Here is a 9,607-nt window from a genome sequence, read left to right as displayed (position 1 = left end):
TGAACTCACACAAAGTAAAAGTCAATTCTTATAATTTTTTATCACAATTTCGAACTTCAAAGGATGTAGGCCTGCTAGATCTATACACAATTGTATTCAATATACCGTGACTTCATGTTTACACTGACAGCCATACAACAACCAGCTGTATCCCGGAATAAACTAGTTACTCAAAAAGAGATGTGACATGAGCGTGTTTTTGCACAACATGCTCTTCAGAAAGTGAGTGAGTGAGTGAGTTTGGTTTCACGCCGCTTTTAACAGTATTTCAGTTATATCGCGGCGTGTCAGCTTAATGTGGGAGGAAATCCCGAAGTGATGCAGGTCTCGGACGTTTACCATTTCGGTGAAACCCACGAGCACGGGTATGGTGCTGACAAACCTAGAAACATAATTAGGGCCAACCGGGATTCGAACCCCTCTTCAGAAAGATCCGACACAACACATGTATACAAATAATATCACCATTAGATGAGACAGGTCTGTTAGGAAGTACTCCACTAAGCCAGACACAATGACAACGCGTCGTAGTATATTTGGTGTCTACACGCGAGGCAGGCCTTTGGGTTTCAGAATACAGAGAGAGAGAGAGAGAGAGAGAGAGAGAGACAGAGAGAGAGAGAGAGAGAGAGAGGGAGAGAGAGAGGAAGAGAGAGAGGGAGGGAGGGAGGGAGAGAGAGAGAGAGAGGGAGGGAGAGAGAGAGGGAGAGAGAGGGAGGGAGCGAGAGAGAGGGAGAGAGAGAGAGAGGGAGAGAGAGAGGGAGAGAGAGATAGAGAGGGAGGGAGAGAGAGAGAGAGAGGGAGAGAGAGAGAGAGACTATTTTATTAAGATGTCACGTGCAAATAACTTATACATACTGCATAAAAACAAAAAAAAACAATTATCATCGGTATTGCACCCAGCCTTTACAGCCTTATGAGACATCGTATGTACATTATAACATGTATAAAAGTATCCAAATATAACATTGTAAGCTTTTTTCTTACATTGTACCATCATCTGTTCTTATTCCAGCAGCCAAGGAACTGTCAATTTTGTTGGACACCATATTTTAACGCTATATGTGCATGTTAAGATCGCAAGTTACCAAATGGCTGACAAAATACAAAATAATAAGAAAAATAACCACCAAAACACCTATTTATGTGTATGTTAACACCAGTATGATTAAACCACTTGATTAGTAAATACGTGCAAGTTTTAAATGTTAGGGAATATCTTCTAGTGAGAATACCAAATGAAAATGTCAAAAGACATAGTTTTAGACTGTTGTCGATGTGTAACCTCATAGGTCTTTAATTTCTTATCTGAGAAAATACTGCAAGCACGAACAAGTGATAACTCCGCCAAATACCTCTTCAAACTATTTCCTGTGGGATCACAGTTGACTAGATTTTGTGATACAATATAACAAGTACTCTGTCCACTGTCATCATGGAGACTTTTCTTTGTCAAGTTCTAACAGCTTGGATTTGACACAGTTGAATTCAAATTAGTTCATGTTGTGTATATCCTGAATATTCAAGTTCAGTCTTTGAAGCAGAGTAATCACTGTGTTTGCCCACCCTTTCCTGTATCGAAGAGACCAAGCTAGGACCACTCTGGGCGTTCTATTTGGGTCAAGACGATTGATCCTTTTCCAGAGTCTGATTACTTCAATCTGTTGTAGGGTGAGGCTGAGTACCATCCCAGTTCGCCTCTCACAGCTAGGTTAGGGGCTTTCGCGCCAACTCCAAGGAAAAATCTGCAAGCACGGTGGTGAACATTATTTATGCATCTAAACTCCCTTGTTCCCCACTCTCCAGATCCATTCGTTAAGATCGGTACGACTAAATTGTTGTAGAGTGTATTATAAACCTAAAACGCCATGCCACCAGTTTGTTTGAATTTACTGATTATAACTGATAGAGCTCTGTTAGCTGACTTGGCTAGTTCTTTCGTAGCGAAATTCATGTCCAAGTTTTCTTCGAACCACGGACTAAGGTACTTGTATAGTGAACATCCTGTCCCGAGATTGAGAAACTAAAGTCAGATTTGTCTTTCCCTTTGCATCTGAAATGGACAACATTAGTCTTGTTGATGTTTACTTGTAGTCTCCATCTGGAACACCAGGTGCTGACTGTGTCCAACATACGCTGTAAACTTCTTTCATCTGGAGTAATAAGTGCAATATCATCTGCATATGAGAGTATACTCAACTGTCATTGACCTTGATTCCACACTGCAGGTTATTAACTTCAATTGCTAAATCGTTTACAAAAACGGAGATCATAGACGGCGATAAGATACAGCCTTCACGTACTCCATTGGACACATCAAACGGGTCAGTAAGGTAACCATTTACTCTAACCTGACTCGATGTATTCTCATACATGGATACCACTGCGTCGTAGAATCTTCCAGACACTCCAAGCTTCTGTAATTTGTACCACAGACAGCTTCTGTTCACCCTATCAAATGCCTTCATCGCATCTATGAAACAAACAAAAGTTGATTGTGTACGATTGAATTAACGAGAATAACACAGCAAACACGAAATCGTCGTTTTTTTCCGTATATGGTCATTGGACGGAAAAACGACTAAAAATTCATTAAAATTGATTAATTGGTGAGCGTCTAGAAAGTGTGCAGAAAAGGGTCGAGTTTTTCAAGCGTAAAATCGACGGAAAAACGATGCTTTTTGCTCCGCCTTGTACACCTGTTAATGCCCAATCAGATGGCGCTGGTCCCCCGACGCACGTGATTCCTAAGGCTTCCTTTCGAAAGCTTTAGGTTTCGTATTTCTGGCATGCCTTGCTCTAGTATCTGTCGCGCGCAGTGCAGCGAGATTTGCTGATAAGCCAGTTTAAGGATATGTAACATGTTAATGGAATTCAGGCACGCGCCAAGAAGTCAAACCAAACAATGTTACCAAGTTTATTGTGGTAACATATACCTCGGCTATGAACAGTTACCCCTATCGATTAATGGGTTGTGTTTCATTTGGTTATAATTATAACTATTTTTTAATGTGAAGTTTACAAGATATACGGCTAGGACGAGAGGTCGGTCACATGACGTTCTTCGCGTGACTGTATTCTTGAAATGGCGTAAACACTGACTACTTCCACATTCCTGGGGAAAACCCTTGGAATTCCCTGGTACGAATTCATACAGAAGCATGGTTGCATGCCCGTTTAAGGATACCCTCGCTACAACCCATCCCAGAGAAAAAACAAACGAAAAAAACATCCAAACTATCGTAGTGACAATCTACAGCAAGCTATGAATTTACCTTAGTATCTATTTGACAAATCTTTACAATCACCTTTCAACGATCGGCCAATTGATCAGTGATGACAAAGGCTTAAAATAGCCACAGGTTAATTAACAACTTCGGAAATATGTCCCGTCACGTTTATCGTGTCGGCCATTTTGACGTATTGTACTTGTTGTAAATGTATTACGACGCTCTGCCATTGTAATTCTCATCTAATGAGGATATTGTTTGGAATATATTTCTTGTAAACATACTAAAACATGGGGAGGGGGGGGGGGGGGGGGGGAGAACTATTTTATCCCGGGATGGCCTATTAAAGTTAGCAGTTAGTCAAGGCACCATGCGTGTATATGATCTGTTATTATATGTGTTTAAATTACGGTTTGGGGCGTTAGTAAAATCAATTGGATAATTGAATATGCTTTCTTTTACATATTACATAACAGCACTGCACAACATTTGAACAGTTGCAGTAACACACTACGGTAATCGCATTAAACACCATTTTCAACTGTACATCCAACGGGTGTTCGGGAAAAGGTGAGCGTATCCTGCCACACAAGTGGCACCCATCACAAACACATGCAAGGACAAGTCAATTGTTCACCTGACCAAAGCACGGGAACACACAATGATGCCCGTCCTCACTTTTACCGAGCATGTAAATTATATTGTCCGTCTAAAACATGGACGAGTATAAACAATATGTTCATTCGCGTAATACATGTCATACATTTTGACAAAATGTATTGACTCGGAGCATTATTGTTAATCACAACGTATAGACTCGGCATGCAGTTGAACTCATCACCCATCCCATTATTGATAATCCTTCTTGAAGATCTATGAAATCAGAAGCTGCAACACTTTATCTTTTAATTGGTATGTCAGACTTCTATTTCATAACTCAGTTTTATTTGCACGGATCACTATGGAAAGGACATTGTCGCATTGTCGCATTGACGCCCTTACAAAAATAAGCAAAACGTGTCAAAATTAACAAAAGCGCGACAATTGGCTATTTGTCGCATTGTCGCGTGTTTGCATTGTCGCTCTTTGAATAATCCTTTTCTTTATTTTACAAAAGGGCGACGATGCCGTAACGCGACATTTTCAAGGTCAAAATATGTCTCGTTGTCGCATTGTCGCATCATCACAAATGTGTATAAAAGGCGTAAAGTTTAGTTAATGCTACAGTTAGGAAGCGATAACCAAGTTACATCTGTCTTAGAAGTTCAACCTGATACATGTAAGTCTTGAAATGAAAACACAAGTCCGTCCGCGAGTCCCTAACGTTTTATTGTGAGCTCTTCTCTAAAAGTGCTTAGTCTTCGATTCCCAGTTCCAAACACGTAGTACCTCATCAACAATCCACATACCTCTAGTGCAGTGGTCTTCCGGATGATCTTACTCTTGACCGCTTAGACAACTGACGAACGCACCGCCTGACCTGTGACCTCGTTGCAACCCTCATGAGGTGTTTGCCGAAGGGAGAGGGGTAGGAAATGTGTGCTCCAGCCCAGCGCAGAGCTCGCGACTCACTGTATACTGAATGTTGTATACAGTATATTGCAGTTGATATACTGTATACTGCATGTGATACTTATTAGCGGAAATGTTACAACTTTCAAGATTCAAGATTCAATTTGCGTTTATTTCATATACAACAGACCGCCGTCATATATCACTGGAATACTGCTGAGAGCGGCGTTAAAACAATTTGTTTTCATAATGGAGCGCTGCAGTAATTTAAAATAGAACCGTAAACATATGTAGTACCAATTCACTCACTCTGTTTCGAATAATCAGCAGAAAATATATTATTAACCAGGTCTTTGGGAAGAGATATCAGATTTTTATAAGCAGTCACATAGGGATGATAAAGGACCCCTCGCTGACTAGGTTCTTGTTTACTTAAGAGCAGAGTTGGCCATGTTAGATGATATAACCAAAATCCAGGAGCTCCGGCGGGGGTCAAGCTGGTCTTGTTAGTGCATGGTATGAGCTGTGGCGTTGTCCCAAGAGAATAATGTAAAAGATGAGACCAACTCAAATCTATAACGATTGGGAAAGTCTAGATTTCCACAGCCCTAGCCTGAAATTAAGAATTGTTCTAGGCTCCATTTTATTTGTATTATGTTCATTTTGTAGACATGGATGGACCAACCAGGAGAGAAAGTGATGGAATATAAATATCACATGTTACCACTGATCCAGTTAAATTCATCACACAATAATATATTGGTATTTGACATTACGGCATTTGATTATTAGGGCATGATCACGTACATGTTCACTGTAGTAATTGTGCACACCAGTCAACTTGATTATAATTTTTATTATTGTGTAGCGCGGCATCAACGATTACTTTATGATATCCTCACTTGTCATCGATGTATTGACATCGAACAATGGACGACAATTCGAAATTCTTATAAATAGCTTCAATAGGGACAGCGCCGGTGTCAGTACAATTTTCCTAGTTAAAAATATGTCTCTACAAAATATAATCTGAAGCAGACAAGAACAATATTTTTTTATTAATGCTTACTTTCATGGATAGAATTGAGGCAATCTAGGCTTGCAAAATCGTTCTAGACTTGAGCCGGATTCCTTTTAAATTTAGACGAACGGGCGTCAGTATAGCATGAAGAACTGGGACATCCTGAATCAGTGTGATCGGATATGTTGTTGAGTTTCGGTTTGGGGCTGTTTGCTGAATAGAACAAGGGCTCACGAACAAGGGCACAATGTAGAGATTAAATCATTACCACCTCTCTTTATATCAGATATGTTATTGTGATTTGAAATCTCTTTTGGATAATTGCGAGTTATGTACAGTATACTCTGTATTCTTTCGTCATGGTAGCATATATATTTTCTATGTTGCTTTTTTAATTATCCAAAAATAATGATAACTACAATGTAAACCTCTCTTTGGAGATATACAATAATACTACTGAAGGGCATATCTGAAAAATGGGACTTATCGACAAATATTTCTTTCTTAAATACTACCCGTTACAGGCATTCTGATCATTATATTATACTTTGTACAGTTTAAAAGTCAAATAATGGCAAATTGTGTATCTTTCTACATTTCGAATTAATTATAATTTCTGCAATAAAACCTTAGCATCAGATAGTGATATAAACGAATATGATCTATACTGTGATAAATGAATTATCAATTTCGTATTATGAATTAGATAAACAGAAATATGATAGTAAAACAAATTATTTTAATCTGTTTGTGTGAGTAGGTAACGAGAGATCTAGGCAAATCATTAACGTAGCCATTTGTGAAAAATGAAATATTAAAAGTTTAGGGGGTTGAACATGTACATTGAATGACAGGGAAGAAAGCAACGCAATAATTAAATTATTATGAATCAAATTATGTTATAAATATAACAGAATATATAGAAATATAATTTTAATTTCTCATTGTTGGAAGGTGTTTAATAAGCGATTTTGTTTGTTGTTTAACGCCGCACTCAGCAATATACCAGCTATATGACGGTGGTTCGTAAATAATCCAGTCTGGACCAGACAATCCAGTTATCATCACCAAGAGCACCGATCTACGCAATTGGGATACGATGACATGCATCAACCAAGTCGGCGAGCATAACCACCCGATCATGTTAGTCGCCTTCGAACAAGCATGGGTTGTTGAAGGCCTATTCTAACCCTGATCTTCACGGGTAATGTTTTTATTAATAAGGTACAATGAAATTCTGTATATGTCCATAATAAGTGTGTATAAGTAAATGGATAATATATCGATACACGCCAATTAAACGGCTGCATATGGTTCTTTGATTAACTCTTTTACAAGTCTATATTTCAAGACATGTATTTGATATTCATAATAACTCCACAGTGGCGACAAAACGGTACCAGCATCACATATCTATATAATTACTTTTAAGTTAAATCATGTATCTAAAAAGTAAATTAGAAGGATTAAAAATATACACTTCCGACATTTTCGGGTTGTTTTTCGTTTGGATAGAGGAGTAGTGACAGTAGTGACTGGTATCTGATGGGTGCAAACAGGTGTCGAGTGGCTGTCTCAGATGGCTCTAATTTCGTAGCTCTAAAGATCACGACGGCGATACAGACCGTGATGCAGTTTGTCTCACAGTCCCTGAACCATATTAGTTTCCCTTCCGCCCAGGCCTTACTGCAATGCTATAGCCCCAAATGAAACAAGCCTAGATGTTCAACGGGTTCAGTTTGAAATTTCCATCTCACTTGGGCTCCATAAATTTAAATATAGTTTCTCGTTTTAACCAAAATAATGTATTTTCAGGGACTAAGCGTTTGTCTAACCGTGAAGTACAACTATCCAAAAGATCCCATGCTAATACTACGCAAATATATGCCCAGATGTATACATAAGTTTCATCTCGTGATCTTTATTCGTGCTTTTAGCTCTTTTTCTACATTAGATTATGAGGTGTTACATCACACCAGAAAGCCAGGTCCAAATTCAAGTCATAATTTCATGGTCCGTCTTGTATGGCTGAATATTGCTAAACGTGGTATTTACCCGATTACTCACATAATTATTCCATTTTCTTCGTGCACGTTCTACAAACATCTACGATCACTATCTATGAGGAGGTATATCTATATTCATCCAAATGTACATACATATATGTCCACATACATATGTATTAAGCAAGTCCCACATTCTTCCTTAAAAGATAAATGCTAAGCATTTCCTCTGTAGGTATTTATATATGTAAAAATCGTTTTTATGACTACAGTGAATTTTGCAAGGCTACTCTCATAAATGTCGGAGGCCAGGGTTCTTCTATACTCGCATTAATGTGCTGACTTATTATTGCGTTAATTTCATGATTTACAGTATTCATGAAGAACATTTCACGTGGGACCAACAGAAGGAAATATGACTATCGACTATTTTTTTTATATTTAGCTAGCTCAAACGATCTATTGGTTTGATTTATTGTTATGGTATCCACAAAATAAGTAGGATCCGTTTTTTCCCGTGTTTGTTGTTCTTTGTGTAACGCCACACGTAGCAATATTCCAGTTATATGACGGTTGTCTGTAAATAATCGAGTCTGGACCAGACAGTCCAGTGATTGATATCACGACCACCGATCCACGTAATTGAGATACGATGACATGCATCAACCAAGTCAGCGAGCCTGACCACCCGATCCCTTTAGTCGCCTCTTACGACAAGCATAGTCGCCCATAACGGCAAGCATGGGTTGCTGTAAATCTATTCGGAACCGGATCTTCAAAGGTCAAGTGGGATTCAACTGATATGTTAAGATGAAATAAAACTGAATTATATGTGCTGTTTACATATCAAAGTTTGCCAAATTGTTACAAAATGTTTGGCCACAGCAAGGCTACGTATTCACAACTTATTGTGGTAGGCACAGTATAACTCATGAGTCTGGACTGAGGGAGGGCCGTATTCCTCCTTGTGGGTCACCTGCTTGGCAATATGGGACGGGAAAACTGCAGGGGGTGGGGCAGTTAAGTTGATGGTACAGACAGATAACAGAGATCATTTTACAAATGTCAAACCTCATTCCACAGCGAAAGCTGAAACTTGGTGAGATTTACAGAACAAAGGCAGTTATTTCTAGTTTCTTACTGACTCTCGAGGATACATTTAATAAAAATTCGTGTGTGCGACACTAACTTTGGGTCACAATCTTTCTGTCTTCTTTCATTTGTCATCTGAAATACCATCCCTTCGTGCACTTGTGCTTCCTGCTCAAGTTACCAAACACATCCTGTTTACGTACACCTGCAAGATATATATTACGCCGAGGAGAATTTACGATTATACGTTGATACGTCTAACTGCTGGCCTGGTACGCAATGTCATATTTCCTATCGCCAGGGATCACAGGTGTGATACCAGTCTCCCTCAAGGAGACGTCTGATTAAACTCTTTGCTTCGTCAATGCGTCGTCTAGCCCAAATCGGTAACTGGTACCACTAGCAACGATACAATGGCGTACAAAGACTTACAATGAGTCAAGCATCCGTCACTCGATTTTCATTTTGATTGATTGTTTGATTGATAGATTGATACATGGTGAGTGAGTGAGTGAGTGAGTGAGTGAGTGCCTGTTTCACTGGTATGTCCGGATCTGGGTACGGGTCACCGGCTTAGCGTCACCGATCTAGATATATCTATGCAGTAATAGGTCATCCATGCGGATAGCGTAATCTCGATTAATGTATTCAGGAACCTTTCGTGAACAACATTTATTGAAAATGCTACCGAAGAATCAAACAACTTTAAGATTTGGCTTCTGTGGTGGAATCATTCTAATATTTCACAT

Source organism: Haliotis cracherodii, unplaced genomic scaffold, assembly GCF_022045235.1.
Source record: "Haliotis cracherodii isolate W230 unplaced genomic scaffold, xgHalCrac1.p SCAF_19, whole genome shotgun sequence".
NCBI classification, from domain to species: Eukaryota; Metazoa; Mollusca; class Gastropoda; order Lepetellida; family Haliotidae; genus Haliotis; species Haliotis cracherodii.
Note: the sequence above shows the minus strand (reverse complement) of the source record.